The sequence below is a fragment of the Galeopterus variegatus genome, unplaced genomic scaffold (genome assembly GCF_000696425.1).
Source record: "Galeopterus variegatus unplaced genomic scaffold, G_variegatus-3.0.2 Scaffold168, whole genome shotgun sequence".
Classification (NCBI taxonomy): Eukaryota; Metazoa; Chordata; class Mammalia; order Dermoptera; family Cynocephalidae; genus Galeopterus; species Galeopterus variegatus.
Window position 1 is genome coordinate 429,323 of NW_007726279.1, and position 14,480 is coordinate 443,802.

A 14,480-nucleotide genomic window follows, 5' to 3' on the forward strand; every position below is an offset into this window, starting at 1 on the left:
ACACGAAAAAAGACAAAAAAAAAAAAAAAAAAAAAATTAATTTTTGGCCCCCAAAGGGCAGAAAAAAAAAAAAAAAAAAAAAATTAACTTTTGTGCCTCAAAGGGCAGTATAAAGAAAGCAAAAAGACAATCCACTGAATGAGGGGGAAATATTTGCAAATTATGTATCTGATATGGGTGTAGTATCCAAAATATATAAAGAATTATTAACAACAATAAAAAGATAAATAATCCAATTTTAAAATGGGCAAAGGATTTGAATAGTCAATTCTCAAAATACAACATATAAACAGCCAACAAACACATGAAAAAAAATGCTCAACAGTATTAGCCATCAGGGAAATGCAAATCTAAATCTAAACAAGGAAATACCACCTTAAATCTACTAGGATGGCTATAATTAAAAAGACAGACAATAATAAGTATGTCGAGGGTGCAGAAAAATTCAAACCCTCATATGTTCCTGGTGGGACTGTAAAATGATGCTGCCACTTTGGGAAACAGCCTGGCAGTCCCCATATGATCCAGTGATTGATTCCACTCCTAGGAATATGGCATACCCAAGAGAGTGGAAACATATGTCCACACAAAAACCTGCCCATAAATGTTCACAGCAGCATTACTCATAACAGCGAAAAAATGGCAACATCCCAAACGTCCATCAACTGAGGAATGGATAAAGAAAATGTGGTATATCCATACAATGGAATATTATTTGGCCATAAAAAAGGAAGGAAGCACTGATACATCCTATAACATAGATGAATCTTGAAAACATGCTAAGAAGAAGCCAGACACAAAGGACCACATATTGTGTGAGTCCATTTACCTGAAATGTCCACAACGGGCAAATCTATAGAGATGAAAAGGCGATTAATGGTTGACAGGGACTGGGAGAAGGATGGGAACAGGGAATGACTACAAATGGGCACATTTCTCTTGGGGTGATGAAAATGTTCTAGAATTAGTATGGATAGATGCACAATTTTGTGAATATATTAAAAACTACTGAATTGTATGTACACTTTAAAAAGGTGAATTTTATGGTATATAAATTATATCAGTAAAAAAAATTAAGAAAAGATCCCAGGAGCAGCTGCTGCTGTCTATCAAATGCTCACTCTCTGTGAACGCTGGGCTAAATAAATGCTTTACATCCACTGTCTCCTTCAACCCTCCCAGCAAACCTTCAGAGTACTGTCCTCCCACCCGCCCTGGGAGGGTGAAGTCAGAGATGGGATAAGGAGAGCCCATTTTCCCCCTGAGATGTTTGTGGTCCAGATGAAATGCCAGGGTAAGTCATTTCCAATGAACAGGCCATACCCAGTGTTAGGCCAGATACCTGCCCCTTTCTGAAATCTCAAGCTCTGGTGTGTAAGATGGCAGCCTGGGTGGTAGCAGGGACCAAGTGGGCCAAGACAGAGGAGCACATCCACACGCTCATGTTCTGGTTCATTTATCCTGTTTTGGAGCTGGATGACCACACCCTGAGCAGTGGACACCATTGGCTGCCTGCCCCACTCCTACTCCAGTGGGGGCTAGGACTGGCCCAAACACACTATTTGGAAGGGCTCATATTCCAAGCTCAGGCCTAGCTGCCAACTCACCACCACCAAGGAAACTAGCCTTTGGTGAAGGAAGTCCTGAGCCTGCAGAGCAGATGCTGGAAAGGACCCCTGTCCTTCACTAGGCAGTCCCCACTCTGGCCTGTGGATGTGACAGACCACAATGTCTGCACTGTTTGAGTCAGTTTCTGGCTACTTGTAACCAAGATCATCCTGACATGCCTATGAAATCACAGTAAACTAGAAACTACTACTGTTCTTATTTTGGTTTCAACAACCATTCACCACCACCACCAACAAAAACGTGTTGAGTCTCTACTAAATTCTACAGCAATAAGACACAGACAACCCTGCCCTCATGAAGCATACATTCCAGTTGAAGGGACCCAAACAATGAGCCAGACAGAGAAGTCAAATGTACAGCTGGACAGAGCTGGTGGAGAAACATGAAGCTCCAAATGGGCGGTGCCGGGGGTGTCGGCGGAGCTGGGGCTGTGCAGCTTGAACAACGTGATGAGGGAGGGCCTCGCTGAGCAAGGACAAAGGGAGATGGGCCAATAGCCACGTAGCTGGGGGAGTTACCTTCCAGGCAGAAGGAACAGCCACTGCGAAGGCTCGACATGCTGCTGTCAGGATGCACGAACTGGGCCCAGCCTCTGAGATCTGTCCAGCATGTGGACACAGGTCACCTGGATGGGCGGGAGGGCTGGGGAAGCAACCTAGCCCTGCAGCAGCAGAGCCACCACCCTGGCTGCCTTCACTGGCTGGCGGGGCACAGGGGCATCCCCTCCACCTGGGCACCAACAGACACACCAGCCTTGCCCACATGAAGACAGCGACAACAGAGGTCCCTCCAGCTAAACCACTGGAAGCTCTGAGCAGCATTGCCAGCAGCTCTTCTCCCCAGATAGAGACAGGATAAAAACTCTGGGTAAGTAAGTGCTGGGAGCCCAGGAGGCTATTTCTGGTTCCCTGGAAAAGGCTACTGTTGCTGATTTATCTGGATGAGAGATGGAAAGAGGCTTTTTTTGGTGAGATGGTGGGTTGTGTTCTTTTGAGAGCTGTAACATCAGCCCTTGGAAACTGAAACATTCCAGTCTTCCCTCTCTGCCACTCCAAATCAGAGAACGTGAAGCTGGCGGGACCCTGGGGATGGGTGAGAATAGTTGAAGGCCACATACAAGTTACTAGCAGGGCCAGGACAAGAGCTAGTATCCCGAGGAGTCACACCTTACTGCCCTGTCCACTCCGCCAGATGGCCTCGCTCTCCTCCGACTGGCAGCAGCTGCTACAGAACTAGCAAGAAAATAAAAAGACCCACAACACACACAAGAGGACAGGGTGGGGAAAGGAGGGGGTGGGTGCTGAAGATGCAGCTTTGAAGCCAGCCAGCCTGACTCTGAACCTGGGTGAATGACTCGCTAGCTGAAACCTTTGGCAAATGACTTAACTCTATGGAGCCTTGCTTTTCTCGTCTGTAAAATGGGAGCAATGCCTCCTCAGAGGGTTGTTGGGAGGCCTGGCACGCAACAGGCTCCCAGCTGGGGATACCCACAGGACAGCAGGTGGATTCCAAATCATGGCCACTGATCCACGTCCAGAATCCCGGGACAGGGTGCCAGATGCCCGACCTCACCAGGTGGAAGGCCTCATCCTCACTGGCTTTCCATACTGTTTTTTTAAATCCTTATCCTGTTTGTTTGTTTTTTTTTAATAACTAGATTTTCCTTTTTAATTCTGTTTTTACTGAACACTCTGTCATACATATTTTCCTGTGATTCTGTATCTCCTAAATGTCTGGACATTTCCTTTAACAACAGACATGTGAGCTGGTGCCAATGCTTCTCTATCATGGACTAGGCTTAAACAGGCATCTCATGCACAAGGCTTTGTGCTTGTGGCAAATCATCTCCACAGGCCAAGGTCTCAGAAGTAGGGTTTTGGGGTCCACGGGAATCAACATTGTGGTGCTCGCCACACTGTGTTCCAAAAGAACTGGCCATGGTGCCAGCAATGAACAGTCTTGACCACACCTTCCCCAGCCCTGGCTAGTCCCATTTTCAGAAAGCTGGACTTTTACAAAGGGAAGAAGATGAACATAATGAACGATCCTGCCCCCCCCCCCCCCCGGTCACTCTGGGGACAGCAGACTGTCCAGCAGAGGGGCAGGGCATGAAGACACAGAGGCTGGCACAGAGAGCTCAGGGCCAAGCCCTGGACAGAGGCACCAAGCCCTAGATGCAGGTTCCAGAGGCTCCCCTGGGCAAGCCATGCAGCCTTTTGGGTCCTGGGTTCCTCACTGATAGAACGGGGTGATCTCTCCAAATTTCAGGCAGAATGTAGGTGCACGAAGGCAGGGCCCTGATTAATTCCGTTCATGGCTGTATATCCCCAACAAATGAGTGAATGAATGAACTAAAGCTGACCTGGACTCCTTCCTCTCCTGGCCTGAGGGATGTGGTCCCTATCACAAACTAGGCTCCCACAGGGCCACAGCATCACAACCCAGGACACCCCGCATAGGGGAGAGCCCTGCACAAGGGAGGCCTGGCTTCTCATGCTGTGGACGTTGCCTCTTGGGGCTGGGTGCATGGGCACTGCTCTCCTGAGCTAGTGCCCATTCCCAGAGGCCCACACTGAATGGCAAGAAAAGACCTTATTCAGGAGGGGGTGATGGGCCCCCAGCATGTTGCTGACAGAGGGGGCAGTCAGTGGGATCCATGTTCTCATTGAACCTTCTGAAAGCAGGAGCTGGGGCAAAACCAGTGCCCTGATTTCTCAGGCCTTTGTGCATGCTGGTCCTTCAGCCTTGCCAGTCTTTTTTTCCTCTAAGACTTAGGTCAGGTCACCTCCCTCGTCTAGGTATCTGCTCTGAGAATCCCTTTCCTGCTCACCTGAGAGAAGACCCCCCTACTGTGCTGGCCACGGGCTCCACACTGCTCATCTCACTGACCAATGATGCAGCCGCCTCCCTGCCTGACTGGGCACCCCTGCGGGGTCTGTGGAGGACCTGGGTTGCCCAGGTTTGAGTCCTGGCTCCGCATCATATCAGCTGTATGACCCTGGCCAAGTAACTTCACCTCTCTGTGCCTCAGTTTCCTCGCTATAAAGTGAGGACAACAACAGTATTTACTCCACAGGGCTGTTCCCCTCCCCAATTCTTAGAAAATGTATTTTAAAATTATGAAACAGTTCCTAAGTACAGAAAAAAATAGATGTTCACATTTTGCCATATTTGCTACAGAAGTTTTTTGTTTAAGAAGAAATAAACTGACAATGATATGGCTGAATCCTGCCCTCCTGCTCCACTCAGAGGTGGCCACCACCCCACAGGTGCCGAGGACAGTTCTCAGGCTGGAATCCCGGCACCTAGTGAATGTGTGTTAGAACTGGTTGTGCTAGTGTTATTATCACCAGTATTATCATATGTAAGCAGCAGAAGTGAGGTATGCTGGGAAGTTCTGGGCAGTGGGTCAAATGCCAATTACACATCAAGGAGCTAGAACACTAGACATGTCCAGCACTGACTTCACCATGCCCAGGGCCAGGGAAGCCAGGGAAGACTGCCTGGAGGAAGTGGTCATGGCAGAGAACAGCCCAGAAGGCAAAACAGGGCAGCAATCATGAGCATCAATTCTGAGGCCCAAGAGCCAGTCCAGGGGCTGCAGTCCGGGCCACCAGGCCAGGTCACTAATGCTCTCTGATCCTTTTCCTCTTCCTTAAAATGGGACAAATAATGCTGCCCACCTCCCAGGGTTGTTGCAGGGATGCAGTGAGGCCACACTCCTGGATGGCATTTGGAAACACTTGAGAACCAAAACTAGAGCCTGTTTCCGAGGACACACCACCCTCCTGAGCACACCTGGCCCCCACCAGCACTGGCGGCCCCAGCCTGCCCAGTACAAGCCTTCCTCCAGGCCTGCTCTCCTGGGATGCTGGCAGAGCAAGTGCTGTGACACCAGCAGTGGGCTTCTTCCCAGTGGCCTGAGTGAATGTTCCTGGAGTTTATTCACCCAGGAAGGTAGCCTCAACCCATCTTCTCCCCACATAGCCTCGTCAAACCACAGACCACCAGATCCCTGAGTCTTGCTCATCTTTCCACCAGTTAACCCAAATTGCACATAGCCGATGGATCTTGGCTCATGTTACACAGCCATCACCTGTACTGAGCAGCTCCCAGCTCAGGAACTGTCCATGGCCCCAAGCAAAGCACAAAGCCTTCCCAGGCCTCAGCTGCCTGACCCTATGCACCCTTCTGTCATGGGCTGAATTGTGTCTCTCAAACTCATAATGAAGTCCCAACCCCCTGTGCTTCAGAATGGGACTGTATTGGGAGATAGGGTCTTTAAGAAGGTAATTAAGGTAAAGTGAGGTCCTTAGAGTGGGCCCTTATCCATTATGATTTGTGTCCTTATAAGAAGAGATTAGAACACAGACATACACAGAAGGAGGACAATGTGAAGATACAGGGACACGGTGGCCATCTACAAGCCAAGGAGAGAGGCCTCAGGAGAAACCAACCCTGCTGACACTTAGATCTTGGACTCATGGCCTCCAGAACCGTGAGACAATACTCGTACATCTCTGTTGTTTAAGCCACCTCATCTGTAATACCATTACGGCAGCTCTAGCAAACACACACACACTTCTCAACTCCTCTCTGACTGCAGAACCCAAGATCATGCCCAGCCAAACCCTGGCTCCCAGCAGAGTGGGCTCCTCCCCCACCCCGCTTCTAGGACTTCCCTTCTCCTCCATTGTGTGGCAACGACCTGCTCTTCCAAGCATCACACGAGCTCCACCTCATCCCCAAAGCTCTCGAGAACAAGCTTCCCTGTCATGCTGCTGCCCATCAGCACTCACCCAGCATCTTCTATGGACGGTCACGTTTTTCTAGGACCTTCTCTTTCATTGCTACCCTGTTTTGTTGTTCATCTCTTATACCCTATTAAATTTTCACATTTGGGTTCTGATTCAGTAACCAGGTAGTACGTTCTTTGGGGAAAGGAGAGGCAGGTGTCAGTAAGAACCATCTCTTTGACAAGTGTCTGTGTGTGACACTAAATCAACAGACAAGCAAAGGAAACAAAGGTGTGGGGGGAGGCAGAAAGCTAGCACAAGCAGCAAAGGAAGAAAGGAGGGGGCCTGTGATCCTCCATCTGGCCACTACGTGGTGCTGTGGGTCTGGGGCAGCCCTGATGCTGTGGGACTTGGATGAGTCTCGTGCGCCAATCTGTGAGGTCAGATGCCCATGACTCATTTAGTGCTTAATTGTCCAATCACATTCCCTCTGATGTCATGTAGTTAGGGGGCAGGAGTCACGTGCTCTTGAATCCTAGACAGGGAAAGACGTTCTGTACATTCTGGGTGAACCAAGTCTCAGCCTGACAGCAGCTCCAAAACAACCTGAATGGCTTTTTGGCTGACAATAATAATGATGGCCACCTAGTAATATCCAACAGTTAAGTCACAGGCATGTATAGGTGTGGGAAGGTGACTGCAGGCCTGAGCCAGGAGGGGAGGCCAAGAATGGCCTGGATGACACTCCCTGGATGAGAGGAAATAGAAGACAGAATTGGTCCCCGAGGTGAAAATTCTTTTTACAGCAACATATGACAGACTAGCATAACACCGTCCACCTGACCTGACCTGTGACCTCCAGTCACAGCACACTACGTGTCCTCCCCCAGGTGGTGCCACTTCCCCCAGGTGGTGCCCCACCCCATGGCTCTCCACCTGTCCCCCATCCTCCCTCAGATCAGCAGTGTCTGCCCTTCCCACTGCGCTTCCAGGGCATGTCACCTAACCCCCACTAGTGCTCTGGGCTATGGTAAGTGACTCATCCCTCCCTGTAGCCCAAGGGCCCCTCAAGGGCTGGGCCAGCACAGGTCCTGGTAGTAGACAGGGCTGGATTTGTGGCGGGATTTGGGGCTTCAAAAATGGTGGAAAGAACTGAATCGCAGTGACATCATCACATGTACCTTTAGGCGCATTCATAGTCCTGGATGAGATAACATTGAAATAACATGTTTTGTTTTGTTTGTCAAGACATTAAAAGTTCCAGGCTTTGAAGCTGGCATGCCCTGGGACATGGGGACTTTTGGAAAGCACTTGAAAACCTGCAGCAGCTTTGGGTCAGCTCCCAGGAGCAGCAGGTCCTCGTCCTTGTAGCCCTGTGCTAATGCAGCAGCCCTGCTGGGGGCCTTGGGTGGGCTAGGGGTGCACACAGTAGTGGAGTCATGAAGGACTCAAGGGCAAGTACCCGGCTTCTGACCTAGGTCCACTGTGTTACTTAACCTCTCTGTGCCTCACTTTCTACACCTGCAAGACGGGGATGACAGCACCTATTGCACAGTGTTGTAAGTTCACATACTGGATGGTGCGGGGACACAGAAAGCAACAGGTCAGGCTTCCTGCTAGGACTAGCTGGAGTGTGTGTGGCCTCCCCTGTGCTCATTAAGGGCCTCTCAATGCCCTGGACACCACTGTGAACCCATGAAGGAGCCTGAGGATTCCTTGGGAGCTAGCAACAGCTCAAGAGCACTATGCATAAGGATGCACGTGCCCTCTCAGGCCCACTAGGGATAAGGGATGAGAGAAGGCCCTGCCCGTGCTGCTCAGGAGCTGAGGAGCTGACCAAGAGGAAGATGCTGAAGGCCGGTGGCAAATGGCTTGTGGGGCACTAGGTCACACTGAAAGACAGCCTGGGGCAAGCCTTCCCCAGGCAGGATGGGGAGCAGCTCAGCTATCTAGTCGACCTTGAGCATCTGAGGAGAAGGACCAGCTACCGTGGAAGGTCACGTGAGGATGTGGGTGTGAGGGAGGGCCAGGGCTCCTTGAGAGGCCACCCCAAGGTCCCTAACCACATAGATAAGCAGTGACTGCAGAGGCCTCAGAGCACAGGGGCCAGGACTGATCCCTCCCAGGACTTGCTCTGAGGAGAGAGGGAAGGGAAGTGGCCCTTTCTGAGTGTGGACAGGCCTCGTGCTGTCTCTGGAGCAGGCCCAGCCAGGGGGGACCCAGCAGGTGTGATCTGTGGAACCTGGTCATGCTGAGCCGCCTGCTCCACACTCCTCCATGACTTCCACTGCCTTTGGAATTATGTCCATGCCCCTCACCAGCCTTAAAGTGCTCCAAGATTGGGGGCCTGCCCACACCTCCAGCTCCTCCCTCCTCCCCCATCATCAATCTCCAAGCTCTGGACAAAATGAGCTTTGCTGGTTACTCAGTCAAGCTCCCACCACTGGGTGCTGCCTCAGTGCCCTAGCATGTGCCCCCACCAATGGCACCCAGTCACACCTGACATAAAGGTTTGCTTGGTGACTGGGAGGCTTGGTGAAGGCAGGGACTATATCTGCCTTGCTCACCTCTGTGTGTCTGGGATCTGTCCTAGAGCTTAGAACACAGCAGGCCTGCAACAGTGTGAGGATTAACTCTGTGTGTCAACTTTACTGGGCTCCAGGGTGCCCAGATATTTGGTTAAGCATTCTGGGTGTGTCTGCATGAGATCAGCATTTGAATCAGTAGATTGAGTGAAGCAGATTGCCTTCCCCAGTGTGGGTGGGCCTCATCTAATCAGTAGAGAGCCTGAACATAACAAAAGGTGGAGTAAGGGAGAATTCACTCTTTCTGCCTCACTGTTTTCAAGCTGGGACATGGGTCTTCCTTCTCCTGCACTCAGAATACCACTTACACCATCAACTCTCCTCAGGCCTTTGAACTTGGACTAGAGCTTATACCACCAGCTCTCCTGGGTCTCCAGTCTCTAGTTTGCAGATGGCAGATTGTGGGATTTCTCCATAATTGCATGAGCTGGTTTCTTTTTTCTTGTTTTATTGAATCATAATTGATTATACATATTTTGGGGGTTCAACATTGATGTATGTTGGTCAAATCATTAGCATATATATATTATTACAAATCATAGTTATTCCTTATGCACCTCATCCAATCTCTCCCCATCCCCCCCCAACCTCTAATAACCCTAGATTTCTTCTCTCCTTCTGAAAGTAATGGTTACTCTGTTGATTTGTGGCCTCAATCTGTCCAGTGCTGAGAGAGGTGTGTTCAGATCCTCCACTATTATTATAGAGCAGATGCTTTTTTTTTTATTGTGCAATGCCAGTTTTATTTTTTAATTTTTAAAATTTTTTGCTGTTTTTATTATTTTTTATTTTTATTGTTTATTTTTTTTTAAAGAAAATGTATTTTTATTAATTTTTTTTTTACATTCTAGGATGTTTTTGCAGAGCAGTTGAGGGGGGAGGAAATTGGATGGAAGAAGGAGAAAGGAGGAAGGTGGAGGGGGATTGAGGCCTGTGGCACCCCCCTCATTCCCACGGGGAGACCAGGGGGCTTCCAGCAGTGTCTTGGTCATTGCCAGGCTGGATGCAGATATCAGGGGGGTGTGGCAAAAGCCCTCGCCCCCCACCACCCCAGCTCAGGAACCCAGGGCCCTTCCTGCAGTGGCTTAGTGGTCGCCACTGGGCTGGCTGCAGGTGTAAGGGGGACGTGGCTGAGGCCCTCAGCACCCCACCCCCTAGCTCAGGAGAGCCTGGGGTGCCTCCTGCAGCAGCTCAGTGGTTGTCACTGGGGCTGGCTGTGCGTGTTGGGGGTGTGTGGCCAAGGCCTTTGTCCCCCACCCTTGGGACTGGTTGCAGGTGTGGGGGCACTGCTGAGTCCCCTGGCCCTTCCCCCTTTCTGGCTTGGTAGCCCAGGGGATTTCTGGTCCTTCTAGGTGTTCTTTGGTGAAATGAGACCTCTACTAGTTAATATCAAACTTTGTCTCTGGTTGCAGGTACTTTGTTTCTTCTTTCAGTTCTCTGGATTATTTGCTGTTCCTATCACTTCAACTCTGCTCTGGAACTAACTCTTTGTCCTTTGCTTGCTTCTAAAATGGGGGAACTTCCTGTGGGGACCAGTACTTGAGCTCTGTGATTGAGCTAAATTGCTGCTTTGCTGCTCATTCCCCAGGGAAGGCTTTTTGTGCAGCTCAGGTTTTAATGGTTGACTTTATAGGTACTTCTGGCTCTTGAGAGATCCGGTGCACCTGGGTTGTGTACAAACTTTAGTCTGGGACTGAGTCTTTTCAGCAAACTGTACCCCATGCAATTCTATATTCCTGACCAGTCTCCTCTGAGTGGTCCTACGCTGATTGGGATGCAGACCAGTTGTCCTTGCTGTGCCCCAGTGTTCTCCCAGTGGGCCCATCTCCCCCACCACCTGTGCTGCAAACGCTTCCAATGGGACAGACCCTGCACCAGTCCCTTGCGATGACTCACCGGCCTCTGAGTGGCTCCTTTTTTTCAGTTGTTCTGGCTCCTCACTCCTATGTGGGTTCACAGGAACCCTATTAGTGGTCTTGCTGGCCTGGGGGCCACCTAGGCCCTCTTTTCCCCTGCTGCCTCTAAGCAACTTCATTTGAAGGGCACAGCTGCGGCTTTTGCCAGCTCCTGCTCCGTGCACTCAGCAGCTCCAGCCTGGAAATAGCTGGGGCTCGAAACAGAAACATTTTTTCTTTCTCTCATCATGACTTCTCCCACCTTCATGAACTCTGTAAGTCTCTCCTCCTCTTCCCCTGAGATCCAGCAGCCCCAGCTTGGCTGTCGTTGCTTTTTTACAGTTGTAAATTGGTTGATTTGTGGGAGAGTGACGCTGGGGACGTCTATTTCGCCATCTTGCCTGGAAGTCCACAGATGCTTCTTCGATCACTCTGGAATGGGCTTTGGGGAGAGAGACATCCTCTTCTTTTCTTTGGTCTCCACTGGTGACTCTCCTTGTGTCCATGCATTCAAGTGGCTGGCAGGCCATCTGCACAGTGGTTGTGGTGTCTAGCTGCCTTTGTGGCAGCCATGGGTATTGTGGTGGCTGTGGTGGACCACCCACATGGAAGTGGTATTTTTGGTGTGCTCCTTGCCTGGTTGCAGGAGGAGGGGTCATCCCTGGCTCCATGCTTCAGAAGCCTGGGTGGACCCCATGGCAGTGGTACATGCCTGGTTGTGGGAGGAGGGGTCGATCCCTGTGCACAAGCCAGTTTTTCACACGCCTCCTTCCATTATGTGGTGGACTCTAAATGCTGCCCCCTTGAATGTGGGCTGGACCTACAGCCTCACGGATAGAAATGAACTCTGGAGGCAAGGCCAGGAGAGGCTCTCTTTCGTGGGACACATACCCCTGGGTTCCTGAGCCACGGAGTAAGTAGTCTGGCTATTCTGTCACTGCCCTTCTCAGCAGCCATGTGAGAATGCAGGGTGAACCACCCAGCTGAGCCCAGTCGAGACCCAGATCCCTGAGCAAAATCAATAGCTGTTATTGTTTTAAGCCACTGTTTTGGCTTCTGCGATAACAGACAACCAGAACAGAAGTGTACAGAAATGATATGTGTAGGGCAGGTACCATAGTGCAGGGAGCACTAAATGTCAACAAGCACTGGACAAGCACGTGCTGTGTGCTGGCACCAGTCCAAACACCTGCAGCGTCAACCCATGTGACTTTATAGCAATGCCTTGGGGTAGGTTACTATTATCACCTCCGTTTTGCATGTAAGGAAACTGAGGCCCAATTGGCTACCTATTCACATGGCAGAGCAGGGGTCCCATGAAGGCAGCCTGGTGCCCTGGTTTCCTGCCCTGTAAAATGGGGATTCCTGCTCATAGGATCACTCTAAGTATAAAACAAGCTATTACACACAGTCCCCCAAACAGAAACCGGCACACAGTAGATAGGAAGTGTCGGATTCCACCATCCTTTCCAGCACCACCATTACTGGTGTTGTTATTACTCAAAGGTCCACCACTGGAAAGAATCCAAGATCACCTGACAGAGCCCATCACTGCTCTGCCTGGCCCAACTAGGCCCGGGGCAGGCAGGGGCAAGAGGGGAGTAGAGACGCCGGAGGAGCAACGTGCTTGCTTTCTCCTGCCCAGAGACTATGCTCTTGACCTCAAGCATTAGAGGAGGAGCCGTGTCATCTATCTGCTGTGTGACAGAACTCAAACTCCTAAAGTAGATCAGCAGCAAACTCCTAAGCCACCCCCAGGGGGCTACCAAGACCCGGCCACTCTCCTCTCCTGGCAGAGTGCACAGCTTCAGTGCAACATCCTCTAAGCTGCAATGCCACTGAGAATACACGGTTGGATCAGGGCTGGTGGTCACCAGGACAAGACAAGACACAACACCAAGGAAACATTTCCCAGCCATGACAGCGATCTTGGCCAGAGTCAGAGGTCCTGATGGAGCACAGTGAACTCATGGCAGAGTCTTCTCCAAAGGCTGAAGGGAAGGGGGATAGGGGAGGGAGGTGGATGGCTCTGGCCCCAGTCCCTGACATCACAGTGTGGCAGCAAGGTCAGCAAGGCTGCTCCAACCCCAGTGCAAGAAAGGATCTCACCAGAGGGACCATTCTCTGTTCCTGGTGGTCACCTGTTCTTTCTTACCTGCCTGGCCTTCGTCTGTGCTGTCCCCGCATCCAGGAGTGCCCTCCCTTCACATCTCTGCCTGTTGAAATAATGTCCTTGTCCCTGAAGTCTGGAGTCTGGCCCAGGCTGGGGTGTATTACTATTGGTTGATCACAAGGGCCCCTCTGTCCTGGCCTTTCTTGGTAGCCATGGAGGCCTAGCTGACCCCTCAGGGACCCCACAGCACTGTCCTGCCCCTGCACATGTATCGCATCTGTGGCTTGTCCTGTGTTTGTTTCACTGTCCTTAATGCATCCTTCACCCACCCCCAGACACCCTGCCTGTCACCAGTGCTGGTCAGTACTACCTTTTCAGTCTCTGGGCTCTGTCCCATCTACTCCTGCCCACGGCCACCACCCTCGCCAGGCCCTCAGCATCTTCCCCGGACGCTGCAGTGGCCTCCCAGTGGCCTCCCCGCCTCCACCCACAGGCTCAGTCGAAATTGGCTTTCGAGGCCCCCTGGGATCTGGCACAGGGCTCTCCCCAGCAGCACAGACAGCCCATTTGTCCTGACCATCCTGCACCCTCTCTCTGGAATGGCCCCCACCTTTCTCCAGCTCAGCCCCTTGTTTCAGACCCACTTCAAACACCATCTCCTCAACAGCCTGTCACCATGGATAGCCAGAGCCCCCTTCTCCTGTGGCCTCAAGCCCATGACCCCATCAGCCTCAGGACAGCCCTCCTCTCCCCCAGGGAGAGCATCTGTCTCAGGGGCTCCCCCAGTACATCTGCTTCTTATGTACCCGATTCTTGAAAACACCCTCCCTTCGTGTGCACATTTATCGAGGATGGACTATGTTCCAGGCCCTGCCCTGAGGATTAGAGGTCCCTAAAGACACATTCGCTCCCTGTCCTCAAGGCCCCCACGGTTGGATGGGGATGAGAGCAACCAGCAGACAATGACAATGAAGTGGGATTTGAGTGTGACTGTGGGCAGCAGAGGGGTCTATGGGTAGGGAGGAGGGTACTGAGGCCTACCCGAGGAAGGTGATGTACAAAGAGGGCCTCTGGGAGAAGGCAGCCTGGGCCAAACACCATAGCTAGAGCTAGTCAAGGGGACTGAGGGTATTCTGGACCAATGGAACACCATGGACCAAGGCAAGGGGTTAAGGGGGGTGCGCATGAGGTTCAGCACAGCTGCAGCATGGAGTGTGGGAGCTGTTATGGCAAGAGATGCCACCAGGAGAGGGGCAGGTGGAGGCCACAGGCCTCAAGATGCCCAGCACAGATGACAGGGCACAGGAAGACTTAATAATACCAATTAAATTCCACTGAACTTACAAGTATACAACGAAAAGCCATTCTGTTGCTCAGTGTGACTGGCAGAATCCCATGATGCCCCAAGATTGTCTGTTCCTGGTGTACTCGCCCTGCAAGATTGCCAGGGCTGTACATGCGCTTGTTGGGCCATATTACGGTGCATTTTCGCCATAAGGGATTTTCCCATATCTAATGTCTG

The 14,480-nt window shown here is 51.1% G+C and overlaps 1 protein-coding gene across 1 annotated transcript in view; it reads right to left on the reverse strand.

Annotated features, from left to right (window-relative positions):
- ITPK1 (inositol-tetrakisphosphate 1-kinase) overlaps positions 1-14,480 on the reverse strand; it is a 184,353-nt gene that overhangs the window by 28,421 nt on the left and 141,452 nt on the right. The window lies entirely within an intron of this gene.